Here is a 25,607-nt window from a genome sequence, read left to right as displayed (position 1 = left end):
GAACAGTGGCAGAGCCAGGAACAAAACCCACATCTCCTAAGTTCTCTACTCTATCCATTAGGCAACACTGCCAACACAACGGGGGATGGAAAGCTCTTGGTTTGCTTTCATTTTCAAGGAGCACTGCGTCAAGTAGCTTCAGAACAAAACAAGATGTATCAGATTTATTTTAATTTGTGTCTTTGGGTCAGGAGGCGCCCTCTTTCATGCACATATATACTTCAAAATGCAAAGACAGATCCAAAATACATAGGGGAAAGTTGTTGTCATTCTTTTATTTTTCATTTGTCAAACGTGAATAACGTAGCTGAAGTCGAAGTACTTTAGTTCGAACTTACCGCGGGTCCAGACACGGCAGGCAGGCTCCCCCGTCGACTCCGTGTACTCCTCTCGCGGAGCAGGAGTACCGGCATCGACGGCGAGCACTTCCGGGATCGATCCGGGATCGATTTATCACGTCTAGACAAGACGCGATAAATCGAACCCAGAAGATAGATTGCTTACCGCCGGACCCGGAGGTAAGTATAGACCTACCCTTGAACTCAGCCTCAGTTCTAATCCAGCTCATTCTTTCTCCAGCCAGTTAGGCCAGTATCTGGTAGTCCAGAGCCGTGGTTCTCAACCGGGGTATGTGTACCACTGAGAGTACTTAACTCATCTAGATCAGTGTTTCTCAAACTGGGGGACTGCAGTCAACCAGTGATTGGCTTATGTCATCATACATACTATGAGCTGAGGGGTGAAAACATTAGATACCCTCATGTATGATGACATAAGCCAATCACTGGTTGACTGGAGTTAGGAAGCAACTTCCTTTATAAGACAAACCGATGATCCAACCAGTGGATCAAATTCGGTGATGAATCCTGGTTACGTGCCACCTCAGGCACATTGTGCATACTCCAAGAAGAAGATTCCATAACTATCCACTGCAGGTTTGTTGCACCGTCTGAAACATGTGGTACTAACCACCCCCAGAGGCTAAGAATATTGAGTTAGACCATTGCTCTGGCATGGAAACTACCATCAGGATGGATTGATTTAAAATCAAACCTATTTACATCACCAATTTTAATCATAATTTAAATCAACAAGGAGGAACCTTGATTAAAATCATTGATTGTTTTACACATTCCTACTTTTTAGTTATTTTCCTAAAGAAAGGTTGGTTCTCATTGGTTGATAGCTATTAAAACATGTTGATTTGCAACTCAATAAACCCTTTACACTAAATTTGATGTTTCTTTCTGCTAACCAAGAGGATGCAGAGGGATAGCTCAGTGGTTTGAGGAATGGTCTGTTAAACCCAGGGTTGTGAGTTCAATCCTTGAGGGGGCCATTTAGGGATCTGGGGGGGAAAAAAAAATCTGTCTGGGGATTAGTCCTTCTTTGAGCAGGGGGTTGGACTAGATGACCTCCTAAGGTCCCTTCCAACCCTGATATTCTATACACATTTATTTAAGCAGTTATATAGCTTAACATTAATTTCTTCAGATTCCTAATGTTTCCATTTTTATTATGTTAGAAAATGGTGAATGATGCATTCCTTATTTTCTAGATAATTATTCATATTTTATTTATGACGTGTCAAGATTTGAATGGCAATTCAAATTCAATTAAAATGCACAAAATCAGCATTTAAATTGATTTATGAAATATAACTACCTTAAATGTGCTGAATAGATAAGAAAAAATGTTTATCAAAAATTGATCAAAACATTATTTTACATTTAAAACTAACTGATTTATTAAACAAAAGAACTATTATCTGTAGTTAATAAATTGAGCTGATTATTTCTGGTCACCATGTCCTTCAAGATTTTAGAACCAGTAGATTTCATCTTCCAATCTATGAATAAAAACAAGGCATGAGATGATGAAAACAAGCTTTCCTACTTTTTGGGGGGTGGGGGAGGGGGATTCTTAACCTGAATGAATGAGTCAGTGAACTGAACTAGTTGAATAAACTGTAGTGAAGAAAATATTCTCTCTGCAATTGCTGTCAAAAGCTAGTTTAGCACTTCATACTCTAGTTCCAAGTGCTTACCAAGTGTCTTCCACCAGGTCAGTGGTTTGACTCTCTTTAAAACTTGGCAGCAAAGATGTACTATTAAATTATTTTTGCATTTAATTTAAATTATTTTAATAGATTATAAAAAGTTTAGGCCTTAACATAGGCTGTCATTATTTCAAATTTAATTTTAAATAGTTTTTTAATAAAGCTGTATTGGATTTTAATTTAAGAATCTGATTTAAATAAAAATATTTTTTTTAATCCACCCTGATTACTATGATCCTAACATTTGCCCTTTAGCGTCAGCCATTTTTTCCAGCCAAATAAACATTGTAGGAGGAAGTTTAGAAATATAAAAATTGTCTTGTTTATTACAAAACTGGACATAGATCTGCCCAGCCAAACAGACACCACCCTTTCAGTAATTGCACAATAAGTAATTATTTAGGCATGTCAGGGGAGGATTTCAATTTTCTAAATTAGTTCCTCATCTGTAAAGCTGATGAGCACCTGCAACTCCCATCCAAGTCAGTTGCAGGTGTTCAACATCTTTTGGAATCAGGCCCTTAATTAGCACAAACGGGCTCAGTTTATGAAGCTAACACTAGTCATATAGAAACACTTATAGCAAGATAATTTTCTAACAGGGCAAAAACAAATAAGGATGCAAGTATATGTACTCTATTTGGATAGACGCTCATTAAATAAACTACAATTAAAGGTGTTCACAAAAGTTATTAACATTAGCCTACACTTTCTAGGTGGACGATCACTGGGCATTTTGAAACTGCACCGAGACAAAACTAAGTGTTTTGTGTGGTGATGTTTTTAAATCAAATCAGTTAAATTGGTTAAAATGGATTAGGAATTGACTACCTTAGGGGCATCAACACACATATTTAAGCCACCCCTTTCTGTTGTTTTATTGTAAAACGTTAGCTAAATGTAACTAGTTAACTTGAAAATAATTTTTTTGGTGTGAAATAATGCCTTTTGGTATTTTGGAAAAAAACAATTATTTGCAGGGATCCAAATGAGATCTGAGGTGCACTCTTCATTGCTGTGAACTGAGCCATACAGTGACTTTTTTTCCTTTTTAATTGAAAGGGGATTGCACTTGGACACTAGGGAGGGAAGCAGCTTGACATTCAGCTTTGAAAGAAAAGCCTGACACTTTTTAAAGGCAAAAATTACAAACATTTCCCTCCTCACTTCCCATCCCCCATGAGTAAGACCTGAAGTAGTGGGGAGGATTATTTCGCATCAATGTTGGGCTCCTTTTTATAAGTTCCTAATATTTTTTGGTCTAAAACACCATCTTCTTTTAAACGTTAAATTCACTAAAATGAATACAAAATATTAATTTATTTTTACTGTTATGTAGATTTTCTATAACTTATTTTCTTGCGCTAATCTTTTATTCTGCTGAATTGTGTTCAGTCTTCCTCTTTGGGCTGGTCCACACTAACCCCCCACTTCGAACTAAGATACGCAACTTCAGCTACGTTATTCACCGGCGTCGACGGCGAGCACTTCCGGGATTGATCCAGGATCGATTTATCACGTCTAGACAAGACCCGGACCCGGAGGTAAGTATAGACGTACCCAAACAGCATGTTCTTTCCCCCTTTTCTCTGATCTGCCTCACCATTACTTTTTTCAATCTTTCCTCTAATGTTAGTTTTATTTCCCTCCCTTCCTATTCATGTTACCTTTTCACTCTCCATTAAGTTGTTGCCCATACAACTGAAAATGTAGAGGGGGTGGGGAGTCAACAACTATGTGTCCAGTTATTCAGTGCTATACAATGCATGACTGTCATAAGAGCCCAGTCCTGCATTCATATTACATGAATGGTCCCACCAACTTTAATGGCACACCCACTTGCATAAGGACTAGTTACATAAGAAAATACAGTAAGATCTAACTCATCTATATTAATAGACTAGAAGACCTATCTTTTTAAGGAAAAGAGACTGTAGACAAAAGCTCAGGAAGAGGGAAAACAAGAATCTCTGGAAACCTGTCTCCGAGCATTCAAATAAACATCACAACAAGCCAGCCAGATAAAACTAAAAAGAAAATTGTTGTTTGAGTTGCATGAAAACCCTTGGTTTGAAACAGCCAAGAAAGACATTTACATTTGAAAATAGGAACCAACTATCTAAGCTGATATTGAAAAGAGTAGGATTCTTCAACTATACTTATGAAATGGATTTTAGAAGGCAGAAAACAGAATGACAAAGAACTGTTGCTTGAGCAGAAATTAGAGAAAATGTACCTAATATTTTCATATAGGAAACTGATCTACCCAAAGATGACTTACCTTGGTCTCCTCTACCCCTAAAATTTTCCAACTCCCTTCTAATCACCTCAGCTCATCTTGCCTTCCCTTCCTACCATTCTCTCCCCTCCTTTGCCCTGATCACAGACACAGAAGTCTCATCTGTTCTCCTCCTCTCCACCACCCTAGTGAACCCCATCCCATCTCCTGATCTCCCTCACACTCATTCTCCTCGCCTGCCATGCAAAGCTCCTTAATCACTTATTCTGCTCTGGCTCTTCCCTTCCTAACACAAACATGTTTTAGTCTTTCCCATCTTAACAAAAAGCCAAAAAAACCCCACCCACCTGATGTTCCCCAACTACTTCCCAATCTCTCTTTCATCTCAAACCCCATTTCTACAACTGCAGTTTGGAGTCCCTTCCGCCCAATTCCATTCTAAATCCTCTACAAACTGGTTTTCTCACCTTACACTCAACCAAAACCACTCCTTCCAAAACCTCTAATTACCTCTTTTTAGCCAAATCTCCAAACCAAATCTCCAAACTCCATTCTCCTTTACCCATTAGCCACTTTCGACACAGTCAACCATACTCTTCTTGAAATCTTGTCATCCTTTGGCTTCTGTGACTCTGTCCTCTCCCGGTTCTCTTCCAACCTCAGCAATTTCTCCTTCAGCATGTCCTTTGGAGGATCCTCATCCTCCCTCCCCCCCCCATCCGTTTTTTGTCTGGATTCCACGGGGCTCTATCCTTGGTCCCCTTCTTTTCTCCCACTACACTATCTCTGAGTAATCTCATGCACAAAACAATTCAACTACATCTATATGCTGACAACTCACAGATCTCTCTCTCCATTCCAGACCGATCTTCTTCTGTCCAAACTAAAATTTCAGCACATCTTTCTAACATCTCCTCATGGATGTCTAGCGATCAGCTCACGCTCAACATGACTAAACCAGATCTCTATCTTCCCATCCCCCAATCCCTTCCCACTACCTCCTTTCCCCATCACTATGGACAACACCACCATCCTGCCTGTCACTCAGCCCCATAACCTAGGCATTATCTTCTACTCAGACCTCTCTTTAGGTCCTCAAACCCAGGCTATATATAACTCTCACACATTCTTTCTGCATAACATCTCTAAAATATGGCCTTTCCTATCCATCTGCACATCTAAAACTCTCATCAGGTCACATCTCCATTTCTACAACATCCTTTTCTCTGGCCCTGGCAAATGCAACCTTGCCCTACTCATATCCTTTCAAAATGCAGCTGCAAAGATCATTTTCCTAGCCCACCACTTGACCACATGATGCCTCTCTTTGCATCCCTCCAGCAGCTCTCTTCTCTATCCCAAACATAAGGAACTTATCTTCACTTTCAAGGCCCTTCACAGCCTATCCCATCCCTGCCTATCACCTCTCATTCAGGTATCAAGAGTTTGACTCCTGCCTCCTATCAGCCAATGGTGCCTGTACTCAACTGTTAAATTTTCAAATAAGCACCTTTGCACTTTCTCCTATGCTGCCCCTCATGCTTGGGAGGAAGTCCCTATAAACATCCACAAAGCCACTTCATTGTTCTCCTTAAAACTCTCCTTTTCCGTGATGGCTGGGTAACAAACAAGAGGAATTGGAACTGTCCATTTATGAGCATAAACTCAATCTAGTGGGTATTACTGAAACCTGGTAGGATGATTTGCACAATAGGAATCTTAACATCAATGGTTTTAACCTATTTAGGAAGGATCAAGTGGGCAAAAGAGGGAAAGTAGCACTCTATGTAAACAATGGCATTTCCTGTTTCTGAGTCACTGATAACTCAGAAGAAAATGAGCTTGAATGCTTATGGATCAATGTCTTAACAGATAAAGTACAAGATGGGGTATTAGTTGGTGTCTGCTATAGACCACCAAATCTCACTAGATAACAAGATGCCCACCTCCTTACACATCTATCTATAATGTGCATGGGGGAAAAGCTGTGTGATCATGGGAGACTTCAATTTGAGTGACACATGCTGGAGGTCTCATGAGGCCAGTACTAAAGCATTCTTGGCATTTCTAAACATTATTAACTCAGAAACTGTTTCAACTAACTTGGAGAAATTCTACATTAAATCTTGTCCTAACAGATAAGAGGAACTTATTACGGAACAAAAAATTAATGGTAGCTTAGGTACAAGAGATCATGGCTTAATCACATTTATAATGTGCAGACAGAGTAAAGTCCAGACCAGTGATATTTATACTCAGTGCTGTTAAAGGAGCCAAATTCACAAAGCTGAAAACAATTGTGAGCCAAATCAACTGAGAGGAAGAATTTAATCAGAAAAATGAGAATGATCATTGGGAATCATTAAGAACACGTTACTACTTGCTCAGAAGGCCAAAATCAAGAAAGAAGGCTATATTGGTTAAAAACTGACCCTGGTTTAGAGGGGGAGTGAAGGCAGCTATAAAAATAAAATATATAGCTAATGGGAAAAAAGGTGAAGTTGATAGTAACAAGTATAAATCCAGAAGCTAGGAATTGTAGAAAATTGATAAGGGAAGCAAAGGACACAAGGCGACATCTACAGCCAGCAGAGTTATGGACAATACAAAAGAGGTTTTTTTTTTTAAATAGATTAGGAACAAAAAGTCCTGACAATAGTATTGGTTCAATGGTAGAATTATCAATAATAATGCAGAAAACGCAGTAGTGTTCAATAAATATTTCTGTTCTGTATTTGGGAAAAACACAGATCGTTTCATTCTGTCTTTCCATTCGACTAGTATCTCTGAAGGATGTTAAACGGCAGATACTAAAGTCAGACATTTTTAAAATCAGCAGGTCCAGATAACATGCATCCAAGAGTTTTAAAAGAGCTGGCTGAGGAGTTCACTGGACTATTAACACTGCTTTTCAAGAAGTCTTGGAGCACTGGAGAAATTCCACTAGACTGGAAGAAAGCTAACGTTGTGCCAATTTGTAAAAAGGGTAAATTCGATTACCCAGTTAATTATAGGCCTGTCAGCCTGACATCAGTCCCAGGTAAGATAATGGCTGATATGGGACTTGATTAATTAAGAATTAAAAGGATAATGTAATCAATACAAATCAACAAGGGCTTTTGGAAAATAGGTCCTGTCAAACAAACTTGATTTTTTAATGAGATTACAAGTTTGGTTTATAAAGGAAATAGTGTTGTCATAATAGACTTAGATTTCTGTTAGGCATTTGACTTGGTACTGCATGACATTTTTATTCTAGTTTTTTAATGATATAAAATTAACAGGGCACACATTAAATGAATTAAAAACTCACTGATAATCTCTACATATAACTGTAAATGGGGAATGGTCATCATGCAAGTGTTTCCAATGGTGTTCCACAGGGATCAGTTCCTGGCTCTATGCTGTTTAACGTTTTTATTAATTACTTGGAAGAAAACAAAGTCACTGATAAAGTTTGCAGATGACACAAATTGGGAGAGTGGTAAATAATGAAGAGGACAGGTCACTGATTCAGAGCAATCTGGATCATTTAGTAAACTGGGCACAACCAAACAATATGTGCTTTAATACAGCTAAATATAAATATATACATGTAGGAACAAATAATGTAGACCAAACAGGATAGGGGACTCTATCCTGAGAAGCAGTAACTCTGAAAAAAAATTGGGGACCATGGTGGATAATCAGCTGAACATGAGCTCCCAATGTGATGCTGTGGCCAAAAAAGCTAATGCAATCCTGGGGTGCATAAACAGAGGAATCTCAAGTAGGACTAAAGAGATTATTTTACCTCTGTATTTGGCACTGGTACAACCACTGCTGCAATACTGCATCCAGTTCTGGTTCCCACTATTCAAGAGGGAAGTTGAAAAACTGGAAAGGGTTCAGAGAAGAGCCACGAGAATGAGTGAAGGATTAGAAAACATGCCTTATAGTGATAGATTCGAGGAGCTCAATCTATTTAATTTAACAAAGAAAAGTTTAAGTACCTACATCAGGGAAAAAATACTTAATAATGGGCTCTTCAGTCTAGCAGAGAAAGGTATAACATGATCCAGCAATTGGAAGTTGAAGCTAGACAAATTCACACTAGAAATAAGGTGTAAATTTTTAACAGTGAGAGTAATTAACCATTGGAATAATATACCAAACATTGTAGTGGATTCTCCATTGATGCCAATTTTTAAAACAAGAGTGGATGTTTTTCTAAAAGGTCTGATCTAGGAATTATTGTGGGGGAGTTCTACTGTCTGTTATGGAGGTCAGATCAGATTATCACAATAGCCCCTCTGGCCTTGTAATCTATGAAAACTGGACAACAGCTAGGTGACTGCAGTGCTGAAACCACAGCCTATCATGCTATTGTCTTATTGTTTCCCTGTATTCCCCCAACAGTCTCTATATGCATCTGTTGTCTCGTCCTATACTTAGATTGTAAACTCTTTGAGACAGGGACTGTCTTTTGTTTTGTGTTTGTACAACACGTAGCACAAAGGAGCCCTAGTCATAAGTCAAGGCCCCAAGGTGCTATGATAACACAACCAACAATTAATGATAGATGGAATCCTGAAGACACATTAGTGGTTAGCCTTCCATGGAGCATTCAGTACATTAATTTTCAGGACACTAATTCAGAATGCTAACAAAGCAATGCAGCATATCATTATTATATCAACGGCAACATTTTAACATCTCTATAGAAATTGTACAGTAATAATCCAAAACACAGAATTCTGTACCATTACAGTAGTACTTTATACAGAATCACAGAATATCAGGTTTGGAAGGGCCTCAGGAGGTCATCTAGTCCAACCCCCTGCTCAAAGCAGGGCCAATCCCCAACAAAATCATCCATATTTATTATATAAAGACAGGAATTTACTCTTAAATGCATAATAGTTTAGATGACACTAAGTTATTAGGAGGGCCTACTTCAAGAATCATGAAAGTAACTACTATACTTATACACATGTATGAATATAGAAGCAGCAACTGGAGCTTATCCAAGCTTTAATTTGATACAAAGATAAAATGTATAAGGGAATGCATAGAAATATAGAAACAAGGACATAGACACTTGACTATGTCCTTAACTGTTAAACCTAGATATCACACACTAAGTAAAAGTTAACAACTAATCTTCAGTCATTGTCCCTTACTGCTGAACATTTATGATAATATATTACTTTTTCCCTAAATCACTGAGACATAGCATAGCTCTGTTTGGCTAATACTGCAATTAAAAATATACTATGCCATTGAATATACTATACACCCAATCTGTTCCTTAATTAGTATGTAGAAACATGCCCCATTTTGACATAGCACATTAGTTGTTCTGCCTGTGTTTTCCTCCTGGTCATCCATGCTAGCCCTCCATGCTAGGCCACATAACAGCTCCACTCCTTCCAAAGTCCAAAATATACATGGAGTCTACCCAAAAAAAGTCCAGTACAAAAATTCCACATGCTGAAATCTACAATATACATGAACAAATAAAAACTCATCCTTTACCTGGAAGGGGCCCTGTTAAGAGCAGGCTTCCCAGTTCTTAGCCACAGCCAACCTTCTCTGCTCACAGTAAGAGCTCAAAGTCTGCTCTCCCTCCCACTAAGGCAGCAGCTGAGCTGGGCCCTCCCTTTTTAACTCCTCCCTCAAAGAATGACACCAGCTTCAAATGTCACTGCATGGGACTGATTTGGCCTCTATTAGCCTAATAACCCTGGCTCCCTAATATGACATTTGTACACCCCACCCCTCACATGTTCTCATACAAATGAATATGTAGCACTGCAGGTACTGTACCTACTGTTTTAGGATTTATCTAGAATTGGGAAATTTATGTAGTTACACCAAATAATGTAGATAAACTCCATGAGTGCAAGCCCCATCTTACATTGGTGCTGCGTAGCTACATTGGTGCAAAAAATCCCTATATAGAAAGAGCCTGTGATTGAGTGCTCACCCACCCCAGTCTTGAAAGGGTTAAGGTAGGCTAGATGGGCCAATTAACTGCATAGGTTGCCTCTGGAGGGGAGCCAAGGATCAATAATGCTTAATTAAGGATGAAGCTTACCTAGGCAGGAACAGGCAGAGATTCAATAAAGCTAAGAGGCAGAGAACAGAGAGGCTTGCAGGGGGAAATAATCAGCAGGAGGGATGTTGGTTAGAGATTACAGGGTTGGAGAAGTAGCCACAGAGCAGAGGAATCTCAGATAGGTAGTAAACCTAGAGGTGCTAGAGGACAGGGAGAGGAAGTAGAACAGAGCTCAGAGAAGTAGCAGCTAAGTCTAGAAGTAGATCATAGTTGCAGAGCATAAGGTCTCTGGGCTAGAACCTGGAACAGAGGGAAGGTCTGACGCCTGGTCTACACTGGGGAGGGAGGGAATCGATCTAAGTTACGCAACTTCAGCTACGTGAATAACTGAAGTTAGACCTACTCACCGCGGTGTCTTCGACTGCTGCTACTCCCCCGTCGACTCTGCCTGCGCCTCTCGCGGCGGTGGAGTACAGGAGTCGACGGGAGAGTGCTCGGGGGTTGATTCATCAGGTCTAGACTAGAAGTGATAAATCGATCCCTGCTGGATCGATCGCTGCCCGCCGATCTGGCGGGTAGTGTAGACATAACCTGAGTTCCCTTATCTGCCAATAGAGAAGTGGCACAGCCTTGGATGTAGAACAGAGAACTGCCTGGAACAGCAAGGGACAGCTTGCCTAGAAAGACACTAACAGCCATTCCTCCCTCCCCCTGAAGGGGAGAACTAAAGTGACCTGGATGGAGGGACAAGTAACAAAAAAGATTACTACCAAGAATCCTAGAAGGTGATATTAAAACAATGGGCTGAGCGACTGCTGGAAGGGACATCTGATCAGTGGTGAGTTAATACCCAGATAAGCCATGAGGCAGTGCCGTAAGTACTGAACCCTGCTACAGAGCCTTACATACATGGAGAACAAACTGAGAACATAGCTCTCCCATTCCGCTAGCTAATGTTGTATTATTTGAATCGTTAGAAAACTGTGGCAAATGTGGCAGTATTAGGTCCATAAATGTGCAATGTTTCAAATATAACCTCAGTGGGGAAAAAACCCTGCTGTAACATAAGTTAAAAAATGAAATTATTACATTCATTTTTGTGGTTTAAAGTTAATCATCTACACATTCAGTGACATCAGAAGCAGAATTAGCCAAGCATTCTTGCCCCAACAATAAACTTTTATGTACAAATGAGTCTTTTGAACACAAAAAAACTTGGTCACTGAAAACTGCATAATGAAAATACTTGGTTATGCAATTTTGGATTATGCAACTTGAGGCCATTTTTGAAAATATGAACCACGAGCCAAATCTTTTGCTAGTGTAAGCTGGTAATTTAAGCCAGTGGAATTATGTTGACTTACACCCATTGAGGATCTGCCTGGTCTCTTCATAGCTATATAAAGAATCTGATAATGTTGAGGAATTCAAGGATCTAATAGCATGAAAATGACTTATAAATACATAAAATGATAGTTCTTTTCAGATTTGTCATTCTCTGTGAGAAGAATAGATTTTTTAAGAGTGAAACAAAATTAAACTAAAATGTAACTGAGATACTATTTATCAGATAAGTTGTCTTCTTCCTCTTTCTTGCCATTTCCCTATTTGGAGTCAGCGACTTTTATAGCCTTCTTCCTCATGCTTGTATGCCTGGCTGTCATACAATTGGTCTCCCTAAGGTCTGACTAACATCTGGTCAATGTTCTGAGACTTTAGCTTTCCCCTTGGTCGTCTTCCATCCACAATCACTGCAAGAGCCATCCTACCAATATAACTCCCGGGTCTCCACTAGATATGCCCATACTAACATAGCCTAACTTGATACCAGACACCTCTATGTTCTTGGGGAACCAGGGTGCAGTATCCAGCCTGACTCATGAAAGACACCCCTCCACCCCAGCCTCTGCTTAAACCAAAACCCATCAGAGGGGGGGAAAACTTGCAGAGAGCAGTGAAGGGCATTGAGATACACACCTAAACCCCTTCTGACAAGGGTGACAAAATTAAGACATCTCCATTAGCATACAGAATGGTCAGCAGAGACAACTCTCCATGCCTCATCTGCATGAAAGATGGGACAGGAAGACATCTCAATTTACATACAGAATGGAGAACACAGAACCGCACTTAACTCTAGGACCAGAAAAAGCAGGGAAGCACTGCATCATGGGAATCTCTGCTCCAGATGCTAACGAACCTATGCCTGCACGCACCCAGCTCAGCAGTTATCAGACCAATTCTAGTAATGAATCCTTAATTGATACCCAAATACTGAAGCAGCCTAGTTGCATTGTGAGCTCCCTGGAAGAAAACACCACCCATAGCCAAGAGTGATCAGCTCCTATTGTCTAGCCTAAAGAAAACCCTTGAGTCATCAACAAATCTAGTGTTCTCCCTTGGACCATTGTATTTTCTCTACAAAAATCCCTACTTACCCTCTAGTCAGGGTTCTGATGCTTAGATCCAAACTATGCATCAGTTCCACTGGGACTCCATATTCTCCTGACTGATCGTGCTGGGGACTTTGCCTGTCTCCTGCCCTCAGGATCCTGAGCTACAACCATCACCTGGGAACCCCGACCAGTTCAAGCACCAGGGAGCAGTGAGATCCCCTTCTCTTTCTCTCTCTCTCTCTCTGTTTTCCTTTCTACCTTAGGTATTAACCTTTAATAATGTATGTTATGTTGGTTAAGCTCTCCTTGTGTAGTTATCACTATTATTCAATAAATAACTTTTATGGTTAAGTTGGTTGCTTCTCTCTCTCTTGCTGAACTTTACTCTTTTGTGTTTTTAGCTTCCCCCATTCACTCTACAGCAACGCTTCTTTTACCTAAGCTAAAGATCCCTGCAGCGCCCAAAATACTGTGGGGTTTCTTCATCAAGTAGGTTACTGCCAGTACAATTGTGTTGCGAGAGTGGGGATAGGGACGTGCTGAGTCTGGGACGCATAAATAAGGGTAACAGCTTGAAAGCGCTGCTTGACCCAGTCCATGGAGCCCAGGGGCATATAAGGAGAGGCAGCTTGAAAGTGCTGCTTCATCCAGCCAAGTGAGTCCAGAGACATATAAGGGGTCAGCTTGACAGTGCTGATTGACCCGGTCCGCTCAGACTTGCTCTGTTAATGTATGTGTGGGGGTTCATCCGGTTCTGGGGCTGGAGAAACCCAGCCCTAGGGAACCGAGGTCCTGCAGGATAGCTCCATTGGGAGGGGACTTGCAGAAGGGAGAAGTAGAACTCCATATGAAAACACAAGTGACACAAGCAATACATTGATAGAATTACAGAAGCCCCTTCCCCAGAAGAGTAACCTGAATCAATGAGCATACCCCAAAGTAATGGGAAAATCTGGTAACACCCCTCTCTCAATTTGTCTTCAGTTGAGGCAGCCCACATTAGGTCCACCACAAACTCATTTTGTTTCCTTTCACAGAGTGTACAACCATTTGACCATCTCAACATCTTCATTTCCGTGGTGGAGAGCATACTCATTTCTATTCTTGTGGCTGGCCAAGTCTCTGTTCTATACATATAGGATGGGTCAAATTACAGTTTTATACACTTTTAACTTTATTGGCATCTTTTTATCACAGGGACATTTCCTGCCATTTGTACTAACCAGATTTGGTACGATGCTAGTGAAAGTTTTTTTTCCTTCTGATGGGTTTTGGTTTAAGCAGAGGCTGGGGTGGGGGGGTGTCTTTCATGAGTCAGGCTGGATACTGCACCCTGGTTCCCCAAGAACATAGAGGTGTCTGGTATCAGGTTAGGCTATGTTAGTATGGGTGAAATTTTGGAACAGCCTTCCGAGGGAAATAGTGGGGGCGAAAGACCTCTCCGGCTTTAAGATTAAGCTAGATAAGTTTATGGAGGGAATGGTTTGATGGGATAACATGATTTTAGTCAATTAATCAACAGTGTGCCATTGCTGGTAAATAGTATCAATGGTCAATGAGGGTCTGGCTGGAGAATCTTGCCTGCATGCTCAGGGTTCTACTGATCGCCATATTTGGGGTCGGGAAGGAATCTTCCTCCAGGGTAGATTGGCAGAGGCCCTGGAGGTTTTTCGCTTTCCTCCGCAGCATGGGGTGGAGGTCGCTAGCTGGAGGATTCTCTGAGACTTGAAGTCTTTAAATCACAGGATTTGGGGCTTCAACAGCTGAGTCAAGGGAAAGGGGGGGGGTCAGCTTTTGTGGCCTGCATCATGCGGGAGGTCAGACTAGATGATCATAATGGTCCCTTCTGACCTTAAAGTCTATGAGTCTATTACTCGGGAGGGTACCATATTCAGCAACCATTGATCCTAGGTATTTAAATTCACTTATCTGATAAGTGCTATCTATAATACTACCAATCAGTACTCAGAAGATGGGCCTAACTAGCCTAAGATGACAAACCATATAGCCCCAGTAGCAATCAGCTAAGTGGAATCTATACATATAACTATCTATATATCTATACACACATGGGATCATGGAATGAAAGACCCAGCGAAATGCACAGAGACCATGAAAGTAACAGTTACAATTCCAGTGGAAAGTCAAAGTCTGAATTTCCTGACCTCAGACAATTTAAATCTCAAATCTATTGCATTCATTATTTTTACTTATACAAAATTAATATATAGCATCAATGATACCTCTTATATGTTCTCAAGAATTTTCCTAGGATGGATCACATCTAAATAAATAGAGAGACTATCTCATGGACAAACTCTCCTGCCATTTGCAATCAAACACCCCCCCTTTCATTCATAATCACATAACTGTCTTGTAGCAACTACAGTGAGCTTTACATGGGAAAGTAATATTAGGAAAGTATTTAATATATTTTAGCTGTTTTTTAAAGTGACTTAGCAGCTGGAAATAAGGAAAGCCAGCACAATATGACCAGCCAGCTTTCTGCAGACCGCCAGCAAATATTCTCAAACTTTGATCCAGAGAGTGTCTGTATGGGTATATGTGTGTTGGGGGGAGGGGGGGGAAGAGGGAGAATATAAGAATAGCATCTGTGATAAGTATGGGTAAGAATCACAAAGTAGAATGATTCTGAGACCAATGTCACTACTGCAATAATATCTGTACAAGCGATATCCAGGGCTTGACAATTTCAGTCACCGGAGACAAGGAAACTCTCCCTCATAAATTAGGAACCATAAGAATTAAGATTTTATATAAAAATAATCTGCCCCTTATGGTCATGAAGATGAATTTCCAAATGTGAACGGTGTTGTCTGAATCTACAAACAGAACTCCAGTGCCCTGCTACTTAGTCAGTGCTTTTTCAAATAGCAGTAGTGTGAAATTGTATGAGGATATTGAGAAGAAGCAGTGCAAGTGCCTAGACTTGTCAATTTCATTTTGTTGCTGCTTGAGAAAGCTCAAGTAGGCACTGGGGTTGAGAGGAAAGCAAGTTCCTCGACAACAAAAAACAAGACAGAGGATGGAGAACATGCAGCTGCTAGGGGAAAAGAAAGAACTATTTTTGCCCCAACAGTGGAGAAAAGTGAGAGTTCAAAGACAGAGACAGCTCCTACTTCTTACCAGCAGCCCGGGTACAGGGCTAGCTTCAAGTTTATCTTTGGTATTAGCCTTTCTGTAGGTTTAGTCCTATGGAAGGTAGAACTCATAATTGAAGGTGTGTACTAATGGCCTTCACACCAGACACTTCCCTAGCAGTTAGTGGCTGGCTAGAAGAGAGAAAAACTCAAGGAAATCCACCTGGTCATTAACTAGACAAAAATACCCAACTCAAAAGATTTTATTCCATGAAATTTTTTTTTAAATTCAAATTAAAAATAATTCCCTTTATTTTCAAAAGTTCAGCAATGTTACCATGGATATGGTATTCTGTGGCCAGTATCCATTTTCCTAGCAGTTAGATTTGTATGGTATCCAATAGGAAAGCAAGACTCAATCAATGTTCCATTATGTTTATTAGTTTGTTATAGAACATTTACTTTTTTGTCAATTAGAATTTTTAAAAAAGTGCAATATATAACAGACATTTTTAGTAGAGACAACACCTTAACTATAGTGGAATGTTTCATTAGCAGAAAAGTTAACCAAATAGATTCCACAATGTTTAGGGAATTGTCTGAAATGCCACTATATAAAACAAGAGCTTCAGAATACTAAGAAATCCTAAGTGTACTTAACTACTGAAAGGGATGATGACATAAAGCAAAAAGAGATAGCTACAAGGGACCTTATACAAGTTTGTTATATATCATCAATTTTAAAAACTCTTAAGTAGTAACAGCTGAAGTTTTTGTTACAGAACACATTCCACTGTGAAACTCCTGTTTAATCGTTTGATCTGAATGGATGAGTATCCCCAAGAAATTTATAATAATCTATTAGGGTTGTAAAAATGAGAACTTTTGCAAGTATGGGTTAATGCGTAAGGATGGCTTATATAATTTTGAGTGATTACACTTAATTTCATAACAAGTATATTATCCTGCTCTTGGTTTGTTTTTAAAACCACTGAGCAACACTTTGCAGTGCCTTTTTTTTTTTTTGCCCTCACTGTATCCACAACTGCAAATATAAACTTACATCATAATTAAATGCTGAAGCAAAAAAAGTCACTTGCTGCCTACAAAAGTGTCGACAAGTCCATTACAGTTTTATCTAGGAAGCAAGAGGCAATGCAATCCATCGGAGTTATGACACCACAAAATTTAGTAACCGAGTCCTGAAGAAGTGGCCCCTCATGCATAAAAATGTCTTTTGATGATAACTCAGAGAGGAAATGTTTTCACCCCAGCTGTGCTCTTATTTGATTCTGCCAAATAACAAGAAGGTGATGTGGAGTAATACCTGCAGCCCAGTCAGGATAGCAGCTGCTTGGCATTATATGTTGTGCTGCCAAGCCTTGTTTTATTATTTTACATGTACATATAATATTAAATTATCTATCAGATTACTTACTAGTGTTCCCATGAGTGCCCTCTCAAAAAAGCTCTGCCAGCCCACTGTATTTAAATGGAGTTGGGTGGTATGCTTCAATTTTTCTCCCCCAGTAACCCTCTTTATTTTATTACTAGCAATGCAGGCAACTTAAAGCAAAGCAGCTTTAAAAAAATAGCAGACACTTACAAAGCAGGAATTTGCTGGCAAGGAGCCTAGTCAGGCTGTTGCTCCCTGAAACACTAGGAACTGCTCAGTAATACTAGCCGATGCTTCCAGCAAGGTCTTTACCGCCTAGGATGGAAGAGAAGGTGGATGCAGCAGCAGTGGGACTAATGCAGCTTCCAGCCAGCAGCCTCAGTACCTGCACCCTCAGCAGCGGCTCATGGGCTTCCTAGGTACCAGGAAACGCGGAAGCCCACGGGGGTTGGGCCGGGGCCGCCGGATTAACTGGCGTCTCCTTCGCCCAATGGAACGGCAAAGCGCGAGCAGGAGGCGGAGGATGAGAGCTTTGGCGCTGGGCCCGGGCTTGCAAGGAGCACGGCCCTGCCCGTGCTAACAGGCTGCTGTTGCCCTGCACCGTGCCCGGGAGGAGCGAACGCCACTGAGTGCAGATGAGAGCGCCAGCAGGATCTAGCCGTTACACCTTGCACTGGGGCCTGTGCCCTAGTGCATCCCCCTTAACAGCCCCCGCTAGGCCCAGATGCAACCTGATTCTGTGACTATTTATACCTCCCCCGTCGGCCTGTCTTTGTCCGCGCACGGCTTGGAGCTGTTGCCTAAAGGAAGCGACTCTTCCCCGAGCAGGGAGGGCAGGCTCCCCACTAGGCCCTGTGCAGCACTGTCCCCCGCTGCCCCGGGATGCAGGAATCCGTGCATCTCCCTTACCGTGCTTCTTGCTGCTTCCCAGAAGCTGCTTTTCCTGCTGTACTTGCCCGTCCACCACCTAGTTCAGCACGCTTCCAGGCAGCACGAGGCGTGTCTTCTTGTAACCAGACACTGAAAAGTAACCTCCTCCTCCTGCTGCTCCTGCTGCTGCTGCTGGAAGGAGCGGTGAGGGGAACAGCGTAGAGCTGTCCCTGCTCTGGCACTGGCAGCAGCTGCTGCTACGGGCGGGTGCGCCCGCTCTGATTCCCCCCGACCTCCTACCCCGGACCCAGGTCTCTGGCCACAGTGGCTAGTGCTGCTCCTCCACTCCCCACCTTGCCCTGTTTTGTTGGTTTTGTTCCCTTGCTGCAATTTGGATTTGCTGCCTCCCCTCTTGTGAGGGAGGGCGCATGCCTTGACGCCCCTTCTCTCCCCTCTCTCTGCTCCTATATGCCCAAGAATACCCCCCCCTTCCTGGGAACACAGGGCCTCCTCTCACCGTTTGTTTCCCCTCTTCCCACTGGTGTTTGCCTTGAGCTCTTACCCCTAGCCATCCCCATGCAGCCAGGGGGGGCAGGTCACTAATACTCCCCTGGTTCTTTTGTTTGGCCCCTCGCTCTGCTCTGTCTAGGAAGGAGGGAGTGCTATCGTTTTTGTTAACTGCCCCCATTTTTCTTCCACCACCGTGGCAAGCCCCCACGCTCCCCTATAAGGCTTCTGCCTAGGTGGCCCAGATGAGGCTGAGGGGGGAAGGGGATTCCCGGTCAACATTTGTTGTCCTCACTCCATGACATCAGCCGTCCCTTCAAGAACAAAGGCTCCACTGTCAGAACTTTCTCTTCTTCTAAGGGCAAAGGCAAGGACCTACCAGAAAGACCTCTTGATCACTGCCACCCCATCTACTGTGGCTGGGGTTGCTTCTATCACCACCACCACCAGACTTTCCATCCACTCCATAAGTCCAGGAGTACACAGTCCTAGGACCATGTGGCTGCATCCCCCAGAGCCACTGATATTACCAATTTCTCTCTGCCTAGAGCAGTTGATGCCCCTTTCTCAACCTTGACAGGAGGACCAGGTTCTGGCAGATAGCTTTCTGTTCCTGGTGGCTATCTAATTCTCTGTGTGGGCATTGTGGGAGGGGCCCTCAGCCATTGTGGTGGCCTCCAAAATGTATGATAAAGTGGCTTTTGAAGGGCAATTGCCATGTGAGACACTTGCATCCCCATCAAGCCTTTGGAGGGAATGGGCATGAGAGGGTGCTGCTATCCTCAGTGCCACCCTTCCTCCTTAATGTGGCCCTCTTATTCCCCCTCTCTGCCCTGGGGAAATCAAGCTCCTCTATTGTCACTCTCCTGATGGAATTCAAGGACCCAAGTCTCCGCCATTCACAGCCTTACTGCCATCAGGGGAGGTGCAGTGCCTCCTGGGCAAGGCACTGAGCACATCTAAAGGGTCTCCCCTATGGGCCAGCAAGGGGGGAGCACAAGTCCTCCCCTCCAGGTCAAGAGAGGGCACTGACACCAGTGCCACCATTGCCCCACACTTGCAGCCAGTCCCTCACCCACCTTCACCTCAGGCACAGGGTGAAGCCCTGCCTGACTCTACTCTGATGCTGGAGATGGCACCTTGTTGAACCCAGCTGAGCAGGCAGCCACTACTAGCACCCTACATATTCTTAGTGGGGTAGGAGATAGTGGGAGAGACAGAGTAACCCCAAAAGGAGAATATCCATGTCCCTGTCAGCTCCTGTTCTGACTCCCTTACTTGTAAGCCATCTGTGCTGATTCTAATACCACCGCCTGGAAGATGACTACAGGGAATAGGTGGAAGGCAAAGCTCAAGCATGAGTCTCAGACAAGTGACTCCCTACAGTTTGCAGCAACGCTCCCATTCACCATTCAGAGATGATGTTGTAGCTGCCTCTGAAATGCTGCCCCCTAGGACAGTCCAGCAAGTGGAGATGGCTGAGGAGGAAGCAGAAGGGGACAGAGTTGCCATCCTCCTTTCTTTGGAGTCCTTGGTGGAAGAGGCCTTGGGTGAGATCCCCCTCCTTTAACACCACTCCCACCAGTTGGTGCCAAGGTCAAATTCTCCTCAGTGATTTATAGGGGGAACTCTGTGGACTTAGAGGCAATCTTTAAGGATATTGAAGCCCTGGGCTGACCCTAGTCATTCCATTGTAGTGCTTCCTCCTCTCACAATCCTTGACCCTGATTCTGCCCCTGGCCTAGACTCTGGCCCAGTGCTTGACAGTAGGAGCCTCTTGGCTGTCATGCCCAGTTTGGTGGGTAACAGAGCTTGGTGGCCATATCTTGGGCCTTCTGGGATGCCATTGGATGGAGCAGCCTGTCCCTGAGCTCCTTTGAAACTGCTCAGGGACTCTGAGCCTGCCAAGGGAAATGTCAACACCAAGTCAGTGGGTGCTGAGTCCATTATGGCACTGCCAGTCCTTGGTGTTAAATTCACAGGCTCCAGCCAAAAAGAGAGGGTGGAGTTCCTTGTTGATACCTTTACCAAGATTGCTGCGGTATAGTTGATCCCTTTGTTGATCAGTCTAGGGGTGTTGACTAACCTCCCATATTCAACAGCTCTGGGGTAGCCCCCTCATTCTGTCGGGACAGTCACCAGGAGGCTGTATTTGTTTTCCCCCTTCTCCCACTCCCACTGTGGCTGCTTTGCTCTCTCTGCCTCTAACACCGATGTTGAGGGACAGGTTGGCCTATGTGGTATAGGTAGTGCCAGGCCAACCTTTTGTCACTGTGGAGAGGGGAGTTGTCCCCATAGGCAGAGCAAATGTGATGAAAGTCTGATAGAGGATGACTGTGAGTCAGTGAGCTTAATTGAGCCCACAGACTCCTTTGCCTGTGCTGTTCCACAGGAGGAATTGTACCTCACTTCCTGGAGCAGGTGAATAGCTCCAGGAAGAGGGTGAAACTTGGTTTCCAGGAATTTTGGCGTTTCCACTGATTCCTCAGTTCTGTGAGGGCCTTATTGTAGGAGGCAAGGGAATGGGAGTGGTACTCAACATAGTACCAGCTGACCCATTGCTTCCATGATTCACTGTTCACCTATGAAGCAGAGCACAGTGCAACCTCCCTATGCCCCCCTCTCCCTGCCCTGTTGCAGGAGGTGCTAGATACTCTTCTACTTTTGGATGGGGGAATTTTCTATGATAATCATGCAGAAGACTCGCAGCACTCTGCCTGCCCAGGCCACTTGGCAGTTGGAATGTGGGGAGGAGGAGGTGGTGGTGGATGCCCTGGAGCCAATGCAGCATCCAGCCAGCACCCCCAATACATGTGATCTCACCAGTACACAGCTGCAATATATGGGTTTTCCAGATACTAAGAAATGCACAAGTCCAAGGGGGCCCGGTCACTGTTGCCTGATTAACAGGCATCTCATTCACTCAATATAATGGGAAAGCCCCGGTAAGAGGAGGAGAGGCACTTGGCTCTAGTTTGCAGGGAGCGCTGCCTGACCCTTGAAAACTGGCTGCTGCTGCCCTGCACTGTGCCTGGGAGGAACTGAAGCCACTCAGTGCAGAATGCCAACCAGCTCTGATGCTAACCTTTAGATCTTGCAGTGGGGTCTTTTCACTAGGTGAAGCCCACGTAAAATCCCAGAGTAGACTCAGAGACAACCTGATTCTGTGGCTATTTATATACATCCCAAGCTCCCCGTCAGCCTGTCTTTGTCCATGCACTGCCTAGATCTGTTGCTTAAGGGAACTGGGATCTGAGAGGGCAGGATCCCGCAAAAGACCATGCATTTTACTGACCCCTGCTTTCTTGGGGTGAAGGGAGCAGTGATTACCCCTTACCACGCTCCTTGGCTGCTTCCCAAGAGCTACTTTCCTTGCTGTACTTCCCTGTTCAATGCCTAGTCAACATGCTTTCTGTGCAGGACAAGGCATGTCATCTACCAGGCACAGAAAAATAAGCTACTGCTGCAAATCAATGATAGGGCCCATCTCCTGCCCACACAGATTGTCCTTGAGGCATGCTCCAGTCTCCTGGCAGCCAGCTAAATGTCAGCAGCAGGTCCCATCTGAGAAGTCCATAGGAATCCAATCCTTCTCCAGTTGCACATAAACATTAGCTCAGATATAACCAGATGAACTAAATTGGAAGCTGAACTAATAACATGTGGCTGTCACATCTCTAGATATCACTGAAAAGTAATAAACACTTCATCATACTCAGTGTTGGCTTTCCAAAATTTTGCAAAGTAAGTAATAGTCTTTGCTTCCAATTTTGACAGCCTGAATATCTCAAATAAAATGTAGAGACGGCAATACTTTTTAAAAGGGGGGGGAGGAAGTCATTGGTGTGAGAGTTGGAATCTTTCAGTTCCCTAGAACATCAAGTTTGAATTCCCCTAGAGCCAACTCAGCCCTTTGCCCTTCTGGGGTAAATAAACTAGGCACCATACAGTTTGCTTTGGGGGTGAAGATCCTTCAGATGAGAACTTAAGAACTAGGAACTTGTCTTCTCTGTATGTACCGAGTTAGGTCCAAACCAAAAACACAGAACTTTACATGGAGGTGAAGGAAGTAAGGCAAACAGTAGGGTTCAAAATCCAAACCTTGATGCGTAATTTACAAATACCCCATGACATTATAATAGGTAAAAACAAAACTCCAAACTGAACATACACATGAAAACTTTGCAGAGGTTGTAAACTGGATCTGAAGTTTGTAGCTTGGTCCATCTCTTGTGAACACTAAAACCACTAATGTATTTTTGTAAGAGTTGGACTTTGCCTCAGTATCTTTGACTAAAATTCTATCCTCTCACTGTGGTTGAAGGTTGCTGCATTTCAGTGGTGGTGTATGCATGCAAGTAGTTTGTCAACTGCTTCTGGATCATTCAAAATAAAAGACATTATATAAATCTTAAAGATAATTACATACATTTTTCCCAAGTGAGCACATTTTGAATTGTGAACCTTCTGTGTTTCATGAATCCTCCAAAACCAACAAAATCATGACTGAGTGGAAAAAAGTAGGGAAAGGGACTGAGTTGCTCTTCTGAAAAATAGCAAATCCAACAGTTAGTGAAATCTGTTTAAATTATCACTTTTATTAGGCAATCTCCTCTCTAAACAACCCAAATAGCTAGAGCCCTGCAAATCTGCGGATATCCTCTTTATATCCGCGGATATCTAGATGCAGATATCCATGGACCATGCTTGCTGGTCAGATGCAGTTACAAATTTTGTGTCCGCACAAGGCTCTACAACTAAGCCCAATGTAATTAGAAGACTTCTGTTGAGCATCCAGTTTTTGTCAAATCCTTTAGGCGGTGCTAAGGACAGGTTCATAAGTTAAAACAGTGCAGGACCTAAACAGTATTAAAATAGATTCTTTTCACAGTTAAACTGAAAATTAGGTGCCTTAATATATATATATCTTTGAGTATATTGTTTTATTTAATCTCTAGGTTACATTTTTATGTCCTGATTCTTCGTGTAGCTTGCTGCCTGGGATGTAAGCCAGGACCAGAATTTCAGAGGGCCCAACATTAAGTGCTCAGCAGGTGTTGGGTTAAGGAAGAGTTGACCTTTTGTCCTTAATCCTTGAGGAAGTTTCTTTTCGTTAGCAAGGGAATACTGAGAAAAATATTATCAATTCTTGACTATATGCCAAAGTTATATATCATAAGTAGGGCTCAACTGAAATCACGGAGAAATCACACAATTTTCACGGGTTGGTCATGGCATAAATAGCAAAATTTTGCAGATGTGTTACACATCCACAAAATTTGCTATTTATGCTATGACCAACCCATGACAAATATGGGATTTCTCCGCAGCATTTCTCAAACAAGGGGCCTGGACCCAAGAGGGGGTTGCAAGCCTATTAGGGGGTCATAGTATTGCCATCCTTACTTCATTGCTGCTGGAGGGCGGCATTGCCTTCAGAGCTGGCCCCCGGGGCAGCAGCCGCCGCTCTCTGCTCTGCCTTCAGAGCTAGGCGGCTGGAGAGCAAATTTCATGGGAGAGACCAGATTTCACGGTCCAAGAAGCGAATTTCACAGCCGCAAATTTAGTGGACCCCTAATCATAAGAGTTCCACTCTTGAAGAAAATCTGTCTATACTGCTACTGTTTTCTTCAACGAAATTTCTCTATTTTTCATTCCATTTTTGAATAATAACAGCAGAGAAGTAGAAACATATAGTGAAGGAAATAGCAGCAGAGTCTGAACTCTGCGATTTCTTCAAGAGGGCTCTATTATAATTACTACCTTCAGAGAACAAAAGTACTTAGTCACAGCTATGATTAAACATTTAGAAATGTGTTTTCCCCCTCTCTGGCTGCTGGTATCAAGTATCACTTGATTATTCAGAAATCTAGTTGAACAGCTTTACACTAGACACAGGTTGCCAATATATTATCAGGGAGTTCCTGCAAAGATGTTCCTCATTAGAATGTGATAAACCTTAAATTCTAGGGGTGCATCTGCTTGAGGAGAAGTAGGGAATCCATTCATTTTCCCATTAAAAGAAAAATTTATTCTAATCATAACTAAGGCTTGGTGTTGTCATGTTAAAAAACATGCTTAGTCAGCAAAAAATGCAAAAGTCACAATTTAGATTTTAAAAGTGTGTAGTCATTGGCCACATTATTTGATGCTGAACGCACAATGTAACATAATGGTCAAGCCTAGGCTCCTAGAATGGGAGCACTTCACCATCTGCAGGAGGCAGGCAATGGGAATAAGTGGTGTCTGCCCGTGCAGTTAGCTCTTGAGCAGTATTTTTATGCAATCTACAGATAAGATGCTTCTGGCAGGGATTATTAATCAATATCTAGAAAAGAGGCACCCCTTCTAGAAGCAGGGGAACTCACCTCAACTTTCCCTTTATTTTAATGTGGAATGTTAACAATGGGCTCATGAGGGCCTCTTCTAGCTTCCTCTCTAGCACAACACTGAATGGCAGAATTTGCCAAGGTCAGATTTGTCAACCTAACATGGGTGGTCACATGCAAAAGTGTTGTAGTCAAAGCATTACTAGATGCTCTAATATCCATTCCTTACTCTGTTACACAAGGCAGTCTCTCTATGCATTGTATAAATGCAAATTGCATCTTGGACAACCAGAAGCTAAAGGCCCCAACAAACTCTCCAGTGCACGCTCTCCTGTGAAACCAAGGCACTTTCATGAGCTGTGATTCAATGCAGTCCCTGACAGAAATACGCCCACCCTTCCGATAATTTCAGTGGACATATTGCAAATTTACACTGATACAACTGATATCAGAATCTGGCTCTCAATGTCCAGTGAATGCCCACACAGCCATTCCTGCCAGGTTAAGTGAGTTTTCTGCTTCTCACGTGATGATAATGATAGAGGATCACAGAGTTGTTTTCATCTAATACTTAACAAGGAAATGTATTAGAATAAGGGAGACATTACTGTCCCTAAAGCTACTCTGTCTCTCTTCCCCCACTTCCTCCTGAAAGAGCTTCTCCTTAGAA

The 25,607-nt window shown here is 42.6% G+C and overlaps 1 protein-coding gene across 7 annotated transcripts in view; it reads right to left on the bottom strand.

The window, feature by feature from the left end:
- The window catches only part of GPD2 (glycerol-3-phosphate dehydrogenase 2), a 123,129-nt gene extending 104,552 nt beyond the window's left edge, over nt 1–18,577 (bottom strand). Inside the window, exons 1-2 of one of the 7 annotated variants that reach the window (XM_005296936.5) lie at nt 18,141–18,577; nt 17,442–17,546 (exon numbers count right to left, since the gene is read on the bottom strand). The gene's annotated coding sequence lies outside the window, so the exon portion shown is untranslated. Of the gene's footprint in view, nt 1–8,091; nt 8,111–9,815; nt 9,915–17,441; nt 17,954–17,984 lie in introns of those variants that run through there. The other 6 variants (XM_005296937.5, XM_042860839.2, XM_065561749.1 and 3 more) reach the window with 6 other exon arrangements.
- Nucleotides 18,578–25,607: the final 7,030 nt, after the last annotated feature.

Source organism: Chrysemys picta, chromosome 11 (genome assembly GCF_011386835.1).
Source record: "Chrysemys picta bellii isolate R12L10 chromosome 11, ASM1138683v2, whole genome shotgun sequence".
In the NCBI taxonomy this organism is placed as follows: domain Eukaryota; kingdom Metazoa; phylum Chordata; order Testudines; family Emydidae; genus Chrysemys; species Chrysemys picta.
Note: the sequence above shows the minus strand (reverse complement) of the source record. Positions and strands in the feature narration are given on the sequence as shown.